Source organism: Triticum dicoccoides, chromosome 3A (genome assembly GCF_002162155.2).
Source record: "Triticum dicoccoides isolate Atlit2015 ecotype Zavitan chromosome 3A, WEW_v2.0, whole genome shotgun sequence".
In the NCBI taxonomy this organism is placed as follows: Eukaryota; Viridiplantae; Streptophyta; class Magnoliopsida; order Poales; family Poaceae; genus Triticum; species Triticum dicoccoides.
This window is the reverse complement of record NC_041384.1, coordinates 662,184,198-662,194,557: the sequence shown is the minus strand read 5'-3', so window position 1 is coordinate 662,194,557 and position 10,360 is coordinate 662,184,198.

Genomic DNA, 10,360 nt, shown 5'->3' with positions numbered 1-10,360 from the left:
AGGTAGAAATCAAGAAGGAGCATCAAGTGTTGATGGTCAACAAGACCACCAGTTTCAAGAAAAAGGGTAAAGGGAAGAAGAAGGGGAACTTCAAGAAGAACGGAAAACAAGTTGCTGCTCAAGAGAACAAATCTAAGTCTGGACCTAAGCCTGAGACTGAGTGCTTCTACTACAAACAGACTGGTCACTGGAAGCGGAACTGCCCGAAGTATTTGGCGGATAAGAAGGATGGCAAGGTGAACAAAGGTATATGTGATATACATGTTATTGGTGTGTACCTTACCAGAGCTCGCAGTAGCGCCTGGGTATTTGATACTGGTTCTGTTGCTAATATTTGCAACTCGAAACAGGGACTACGTATTAAGCGAAGACTGGCTAAGGACGAGGTGACGATGCGCGTGGGAAATGGTTCCAAAGTCGATGTGATCGCCGTTGGCACACTACCTCTACATCTACCTTCGGGATTAGTTTTAGACCTAAATAATTGTTATTTGGTGCCAGCGTTAAGCATGAACATTATATCTAGATCTTGTTTGATGCGAGATGGTTATTCATTTAAATATGAGAATAGTGGTTGTTCTGTTTATATGAGTAATATCTTTTATGGTCATGCACCCTTGAAGAGTGGTCTATTTGTGTTGAATCTCGATAGTAGTGATACACATATTCATAATGTTGAACCCAAAAGATGCGTAGGTGATAATGATAGTGCAACTTATCTATGGCACTGCCGTTTCGGTCATATTGGTGTAAAGCGCATGAAGAAACTCCATACTGATGGACTTCTGGAATCACTTGATTATGAATCACTTGGTACTTGCGAATCATGCCTCAAGGGTAAGATGACTAAAACGCTGTTCTCCAGAACAATGGAGCGAGCAACAGATTTATTGGAAATCATACATATTGATGTATGTGGTCCAATGAATATTGAGGCTCACGGTTGGTATCGTTATTTTCTCACCTTCACAGCTGATTTGAGCAGATATGGGTATATCTACTTAATGAAACATAAGTCTGAAACATTTGAAAAGTTCAAAGAATTTCAGAGTGAAGTGGAAAATCATCGTAACAAGAAAATAAAGTTTCTACAATCTGATCGTCGAGGAGAATATTTGAGTTACGAGTTTGGTCTACATTTGAAACAATGCGAAATAGTTTCGCAACTCACGCCACTCGGAACACCACAGCGTAATGGTGTGTCCGAACATCATAATTGTAGTTTACTAGATATGGTGCGATCTATGATGTCTCTTACTGATTTACGCTATCATTTTGGGGTTATGCTTTAGAGACGGCTGCATTCACGTTAAATAGATCACCATTGAAATCCATTGAGACGACGCCTTATGAACTGTGGTTTGGCAAGAAACCAAAGTTGTCGTTTCTTAAAGTTTGGGGCTGCGATGCTTATGTGAAAAAGCTTCAACCTGATAAGCTTGAACCCAAATCAGAGAAATGTGTCTTCATAGGGTACGCAAAGGAAACTGTTTGGTACACCTTCTATCACAGATCCGAAGGCAAGACATTCATTGCTAAGAATGGATCCTTCCTAGAGAAGGAGTTTCTCTCGAAAGAAGTGAGTGGGAGGAAAGTAGAACTTGATGAGGTAACTGATACGTCTCCAACGTATCTATAATTTTTTATTGCTCCATGCTATATTATCTACTGTTTTGGACATTATTGGGCTTTATTATCCACTTTTATATTATTTTTGGGACTAACCTATTAACTGGAGGCCCAGCCCAGAATTGCTGTTTTTTGCCTGTTTTAGGGTTTCGAAGAAAAGGAATATCAAATGAAGTCCAAATGGAATGAAACCTTCGGGAACATGATTTTCTCAATGAATAAGGCCCAGGAGACTTGGACCCTACGTCAAGACACAAAAGAGGAGGCCACGAGGTAGGGGGCGCGCCTACTGTAGCAACCAGACCTCAAACGGTCCAATCTTTGTGCTCAGGTGTCATCCCTGGATCAGTAATGCTGACACCACACAGTACTTGAAGGATTTATAAAAGAATAGCAATCACACACTTATTACATCGAGTGTCTCAAAAGAGAACTTATTACAATAAATATGGCTTAAGGCCATCTAATAATGATAACAGCGGAAGGCTTGGAAGATAAGTGAGTCCATCAACTCCAACGGCATCACTGAGTATAGAACCACGACCTAAAAGCACGTTAATCATCGTCTGAAAAGTCTGCAACATTAACATTGCAGCCCGAAATGGGTCAGCACATGGAATATGCTAGCAATGTAACACATAGAGAGTAATGGAATGGAATAGGCTATTCTATATGCATATTTGGCTGGTAGAAAGCTCTATGGTTACAGTTTTGCGTAAAGCCAATTTTTCCCTACTGCAAATGAATAGATTTTATTTAACTATCATGGTAGTTGTTAAACATTGAGAATGGTTGACAGCATTCTCAATCCCAATTAAGCATCATCATTAAACCAAACCCAACAAAATTCATTTTTAGAGTAACATGTTGAGATTCACATGATAATCCAGGTACTAGATACTCAAGATGTCCATAATCGGGGACACGGCTAACCATGATTAGTTTATACACTCTGCAGAGGTTTGCGCACTTTTCCCCACAAGACTCGATCGCCTCCGTTTGGTTTCTCGCACTACATGGTGCTTGAGAAACAGATGACCGAGACATAGTCTTTCAGAAGCGCTAGCACCTTACGATCGGGTAGACCGTTACACCTACTTTCCCCTACATCTGCTAGTCTACCACTGTAAGAGTTCGCATGACTTAATCAACTATGCTAGAGCCCATAGTAGCTTGTGGCTGCACACGGAAGTTTCTAGCATGAATAATCTCATGATCCCTTTGGGCCTGGGTGGCGGTCCAAAAGAAAACAAGCAATCGCTGGAATACCCAGGTGCCTCAATCCACCCAGATGTGTGTTTAGGTTGCCACCTTAAATAAATCATTAATTAACAATCTCACATCTGTCATGGATACACTCACCCAATCCACATCTACTAGCATAACATTGCATAATAAGCAAACATAGAAGTAACTCCCAAAGGTTTGATAATAAACAGGTAATGGGTACTACCTCAACTACTTCCCAAACCCACAATTTAATTAGATCCTAAACAATGCAGTGTGTGAGGATTGATCTAATGCAATAAAACTGGGTAGTAGGAGATATGATCAAAGTGTTACTTGCCTTGCTGATGATCCGCAAAACCTAGCGATTCGAAGTAGCAAGCGGCACACTCCGGGTACTCTATCACAAACAAACAAGCATACAATAAGTACTCAACTAATGCACAGGTAAAACTCAAATAAGAGATCTAACCAGAAAGTTCAACTTAAGAACTCTGGTTGGCAAAAGAAATCAAATCGAACGAAACAATGAAAGACAAACGGCAAAAGAAACAGGCTTCGGTTACTATTCTAGATCTAGGGCAATTTTTACATTGGCAAAAACTTGTTTGAGTTGGTTAAACGGAAAGAGGGTCTCGAGACGAAACTCCAAGCGCTTGAATCGCCTAATTCCGATAAACGAGCGAAAAGTTAGACGAAAACGAAAATCGGATCAGGAATCGCGATCAGAAAAATCACAGATTTAATCCGAGAAAAAGAAAAACGACGAACGTTCGTTAAAATGAACGAACGGGCGAACGCTCGCTAATTAAATAAAGCGGAAAAAACTGATCTATTTAAACAAACCAAAACTAAAACAAAAATCGAACAAAACCGACGGAAAAACCGAACGATTTCTAAAAAACGGCGGCGAGATCTACCTCCGCGGCGGCGGATCCGGCGGCGAGGCGAGGCAGCGGCGGCGGGCGGCGGCGCGGGCGGCGGCGGCGGTGCGAGCTAGGGGCGTCGGCGGCTAGGGTTTCGGAGGGGGGTGGCGGTTGGGCCTCCCGGCTATATAAAGCCGGCCGGGCCGGGAGTCCAGGTCGGACACGGCCCGGTAAGGCGGTTCGACTTTTTTTAAAATAATTATGCTCAGAGAAAAAAACAAAAGGAAAACAAAACGGACTCCAAAAATCCCGAAATAAATTTTCCCCGACTTTTAAAATCAAGCCGCACAGGATGAACATTTATTTGGGGCCTAAATGCAATTTTGAAAAATGCGCATTTCTCCATAATACAAATAAAATAGCAAATAAAACCAAAATAAAATCTTATTTGATTTTTTATTAAATCCTCAATATTTCTTTATTTTGGGAAATTCATTTTATTCCCTCTCTCATATTTTTGTAATAGAAATAATTGAAGATAAAATAAATAAAATCAAATGATCCTATTTTCAAAATTTGAGAAAACTCAAATATGAAAATAACGAAATCCCCAACTCTCTCCAAGGGTCCTTGAGTTGCGTAGAATTTCTAGGATCAACCAAAATGCAATAAAATATGATATGGAATGATGATCTAGTGTATAACATTCCAAATTGAAAATTTGGGATGTTACACCTACCCACCCCAGGCGCGCCCTCCACCCTCGTGGGCCCCATGTTGCTCCATCGACGTACTCCTTCCTCCTATGTATACCTACGTACCCCCAAATGATCAGATATGGAGCCAAAACCCTAATTCCACCGCCGCAACTTTCTGTATCCATGAGATCCCATCTTGGGGCCTGTTCCGGAGCTCCGCCGGAGGGCGCATCGATCACGGAGGGCTTCTAAATCAACACCATAGCCCCTCCAATGAAGTGTGAGTAGTTTACCTCAGACCTACGGGTCCATAGTTAGTAGCTAGATGGCTTCTTCTCTCTTTTTGGATCTCAATACAATGTTCTCCCCCTCTCTTGTGGAGATCTATTCGATGTAATCTTGTTTTTGCGGTGTGTTTGTTGAGACTGATGAATTGTGTGTTTATGATCAAGTCTATCTATGAACAATATTTGAATCTTGTCTGAATTCTTTTATGTATGATTGGTTATCTTTGCAAGTCTCTTCGAATTATCAGTTTGGTTTGGCCTACTAGATTGATCTTTCTTGCAATGGGAGAAGTGCTTAGCTTTGGGTTCAATCTAGTAGTGTCCTTTCCCAGTGACAGTAGGGGCAGCAAGGCACGTATTGTATTGTTGCCATCGAGGATAACAAGATGGGGTTTTCATCATATTGCATGAGTCTATCCCTCTACGTCATGTCATCTTGCTTAAGGAGTTACTCTGTTTTCATTAACTTAATACTCTAGATGCAAGCTGGATAGCGGTCGATGAGTGGAGTAATAGTAGTAGATGCAGGCAGGAGTCGGTCTACTTGTCCCAGACGTGATGCCTATATACATGATCATACCTAGATATTCTCATAACTATGCTCATTTCTGCCAATTGCTCAATAGTAATTTGTTCACCCACCATAGAATACTTATGCTCTCGAGAGAAGCCACTAGTGAAACCTATGGCCCCCGGGTCTATCTTCATCATATTAATCTACCAATACTTAGTTATTTCCTTTTGCTTTTACTTTGCTTTTATTTTACCTTGCATCTTTATCATAAAAATACCAAAAATATTATCTTATCATATATATCAAATCTCACTCTCGTAAGTGGCCGTGTAGGGATTGACAACCCCTTAACGCGTTGGTTGCGAGGATTTATTTGTTTTGTGCAGGTACGAGGGACTCACGCATAGCCTCCTACTGGACTGATACCTTGGTTCTCAAAAACTGAGGGAAATACTTACGCTACTTTGCAGCATCATCCCTTCCTCTTCGGGGAAAACCAACGCAGTGCTCAAGAGGTAGCAAGAAGGATTTCTGGCGCCGCTGCCGGGGAGGTCTACGCAAAAGTCAACATACCAAGTACCCATCACATACCCTTATCTCCCGCATTACATTATTTTCCATTTGCCTCTCGTTTTCCTCTCCCCCACTTCACCCTTGCCATTTTATTCGCCCTCTCTCTCTATCCTCCTTCTCTTTCCCGTTTGCCTCTTTTTGCCCGCTTGCTTTTTGTTTGCTTGTGTGTTAGTTCGTTTGCTTGTCACGATGGCTCAAGATAACACTAAATTGTGTGACTTCACCAATACCAACAACAATGATTTTATTAGCACTCCGATTGCTCCTCTTACCGATGCTGAATCTTGTGAAATTAATACTGCTTTGTTGAATCTTGTCATGAAAGATCTGTTTTCCGGCCTTCCTAGTGAAGATGCCGCTACCCATCTAAATAGCTTTGTTGATTTGTGTGATATGCAAAAGAATAAAGATGTGGATAATGATATTGTTAAATTGAAGCTATTTCCTTTTTCGCTTAGAGATCGTGCTAAAGCTTGGTTTTCATCTTTGCCTAAAAATAGTATTGATTCATGGAATAAGTGCAAAGATGCTTTTATCTCTAAGTATTTTCCTCCCGCTAAGATCATCTCTCTTAGAAACGATATTATGAATTTTAAGCAACTTGATCATGAACATGTTGCACAAGCTTGGGAGAGGATGAAATTAATGATACGTAATTGCCCTACTCATGGTTTGAAGTTGTGGATGATTATACACATTTTTTATGCTGGATTGAATTTTGCTTCTTTCGGCCGCGTGAGGCACTTTTATGGAAATCACTTTAGGAGAAGCTACTAAACTCCTAGATAATATTATGGTTAATTATTCTCAATGGCACACTGAAAGATCTACTAATAAAAAGGTGCATGCGATAGAAGAAATTAATGTTTTGAGTGGAAAGATGGATGAACTTATGAAATCATTTGCTAGTAAGAGTGTTTCTTCTGGTCCTAATGATATGCCCTTGTCTACCTTTATTGAGAATAATAATGAATCTATGGATGTGAATTTTGTTGGTAGGAACAATTTTGGTAACAACGTGTATAGAGGAAATTTCAATCCTAGGCCTTATCCTAGTAATCCCTCTAATAATTATGGTAATTCCTACAACAATTCTTATGGAAATTATAATAAGATGTCCTCTGATTTCGAATCTAATATTAAAGAATTTATTACTTCGCAAAAGAATTTCAATGCTATGATTGAAGAAAAATTGCTTAAGATTGATGATTTGGCGAGGAACGTTGATAGAATTGCTCTTGATGTTGATTCTTTGAAACTTAGATCTATTCCACCTAAGCATGATATCAATGAGTCTCTCAAAGCCATGAGAATTTCCATTGATGAGTGCAAAGAAAGAACCGCTAGGATGCGTGCTAAGAAAGATGCCTTTATAAGAGCGTGTTCTTCTAGTTGCTATGAAAATAAAGATGAAGATCTAAAAGTTATTGATGTGTCCCCTATTAAATCTTTGTTTTGCAATATGAATCTTGATATGATGGGACTGAATATGATCCACCTTTACCTAGAAGGCGTTCCAAGAATTCGGAGTTTTTAGATCTTGATGCTAAAATTGATAAAAGTGGGATTGAAGAAATTAAAACCCTAGATGTTGCTAAACCCACTATTTTGGATTTCAAGGAATTTAATTATGAAAATTGTTCTTTGATTGATTGTATTTCCTTGTTGCAATCCTTGCTAAATTCTCCTCACGCTTATAGTCAAAATAAAGCGTTTACTAAACATATCGTTGATGCCTTGATACAATCTTATGAAGAAAAACTTGAATTGGAAGTTTCTATCCCTAGAAAACTTTATGATGAGTGGGAACCAACTATTAAAATTAAAATTAAAGATCATGAATGCTATGCTTTATGTGATTTCGGTGCTAGTGTTTCCACGATTCCAAAGACTTTGTGTGATTTGTTAGGTTTCCGTGATTTTGATGATTGCTCCTTAAACTTGAAATCTTGCGGATTCCACTATTAAGAAACCTATGGGAAGAATTAATGATGTTCTTATTGTTGCAAATAGGAATTATGTGCCCGCAGATTTTATTGTTCTTGACATAGATTGCAATCCTTCATGTCCTATTATTCTTGGTAGACCTTTCCTTAGAACGATTGGTGCAATTATTGATATGAAGGAAGGAAATATTAGATTCCAATTTACATTAAGGAAAGGCATGGAACACTTTCCTAGAAAGAAAATTAAATTACCTTATGAATCTATTATGAGAGCCACTTATGGATTGCCTACCAAAGATGGCAATACCTAGATCTATCCTTGCTTGTTATGCCTAGCTAGGGGCGTTAAACGATAGCGCTTGTCGGGAGGAAACGCAATTTTATTTTTATTCCTTGTTTTTGCTCCTGTTTAGTAATAAATAATTTATCTAGACTCTGTTTTGGTTGTGTTTTTTGTGTTTAATTAGTATTTGTGCCAAGTAGAACCGTTGGGAAGACTTGGGGAAAGTCTTGTTAAACTTGCTGTAAGAAACAAAAACTTTAGCGCTCACGAGAACTGCTGTCATTTTTATTTGGAAAGTGCTATTTAGTTAATTCTTTTTGCACATGATTAATAGATAAATTCCTCACGTCCAGCAATTTATTTTAGAATTTTTGGGGTTCCAGATCTTGCGCTAGCTACAGATTACTGCAGACTGTTATGTTTTTGACAGATTCTGTTTTTCGTGTGTTGTTTGCTTATTTTGATGAATCTATGGCTAGTAAAATAGTTTGATACCTTGGTTCTCAAAAACTGAGGGAAATACTTACGCTACTTTGCTGCATCATCCCTTCCTCTTCGGGGAAAACCAACATAGTGCTCAAGAGGTAGCAGTAACTGTACCTGCTCCCTTATTGGAAAGTAGTTCATCACAGAAGCCGGTCTTGTGACACCTACACCAATTAGTGAGGAAGCTAATGATGTTGATCATGAAACTTCAGATCAAGTTACTACCGAACCTCGTAGGTCAACCAGAGTAAGATCCGCACCAGAGTGGTACGGGAATCCTGTTCTGGAGGTCATGTTACTTGACCAAGGCGAACCTACGAACTATGAAGAAGCGATGGTGAGCCGAGATTCCGCAAAATGGCTTGAAGCCAGGAAATCTGAGATGGGATCCATGTATGAGAACAAAGTATGGACTTTGGTTGACTTGCCCGATGATCGGCAAGTGTCGGTTTCAAAACCGGCGGATCTCGGGTAGGGGGTCCCGAACTGTGCGTCTAGGCCGGATGGTAACAGGAGGCAAGGGACACGAAGTTTTACCCAGGTTCGGGCCCTCTTGATGGAGGTAAAACCCTATGTCCTGCTTGATTAATATTGATGATATGGGTAGTACAAGAGTAGATCTACCACGAGATCAGAGAGGCTAAACCCTAGAAGCTTGCCTATGGTATGATTGTAAGTTGTGATTGTTGTCCTACGGACTAAAACCCTCCGGTTTATATAGACACCGGAGAGGGTTAGGGTTACACAAGGTCGGTTACAAAGGAGAAGATATCCATATCTGTATTGCCTAGCTTGCCTTCCACGCCAAGTAGAGTCCCATTCGGACACGAGACAAAGTCTTCAATCTTGTATCTTCATAGTCTAACAATCCGGCCAATGGAGATAGTCCGGCTGTCCGGAGACCCCCTAATCCAGGACTCCCTCAGTAGCCCCTGAACCAGGCTTCAATGACGATGAGTCCGGCGCGCAGTATGGTCTTCGGCATTGCAAGGCGGGTTCCTTCTCCGAATACACCGCAGAAGAATCTGAATACGAGGATAGTGTCCGACCCTGCAAAATAAGTTCCACATTCCACCGTAGAGAGAATTATATTTTTGTAGATGTAATTTGCTGACTTGTTTTGGCAGCACGACGTTATGTCGTGGCACAGTGATTATTTGAACCGTTTCTTTTAACCAACCCCGCACATAACGCGAGGTAGTTTTTCGACACATCTTGTCAAACCAGAGATCGTGTCCCCTTATTACGGGATTCTCATCAATACGGGCGTGGGTAACCCAACCACGCCATCAATTGCGACGCTTGGGGGACAAGCGAGTTTTATCAGGCAAGTGGGGACGCTTATTTTCATCCGCCCATATAAAGGGATAAAGATCCACCTTTCTATCCACGCCTTCTTCCTCCTTTGCTCATCCGCTTCCGCACACTCGAGCTCTAGCGCCCAAGTCCCCACTTCCACCTCAACCTTCTCCAATCATGTCCGGAGCGGGAGGCAAGTGGATGGTCTCCTCCGTCACAGAGGGAGACGTCAAGAAACTGAGGAGAGCCGGATACCTGCCCGACGACATCGCGCACCGGCTCCCCGACGAGGGGCAGCTCATCCCCACCCCCAGGCCCCATGAGAGGGTGGTATTCCTCCCCCATTTCCTCCGCGGACTGGGATTCCCTCTCCATCCCTTCGTCCGGGGGCTCATGTTTTATTACGGCCTGGACTTCCATGATCTGGCCCCGAACTTCATCCTAAACATCTCGGCGTTTATCGTCGTGTGCGAGGCCTTCCTCCGCATCAAGCCTCACTTCGGCTTATGGATGAAGACTTTCAACGTCAAGCCGAAGCTAGTGGATGGCCGC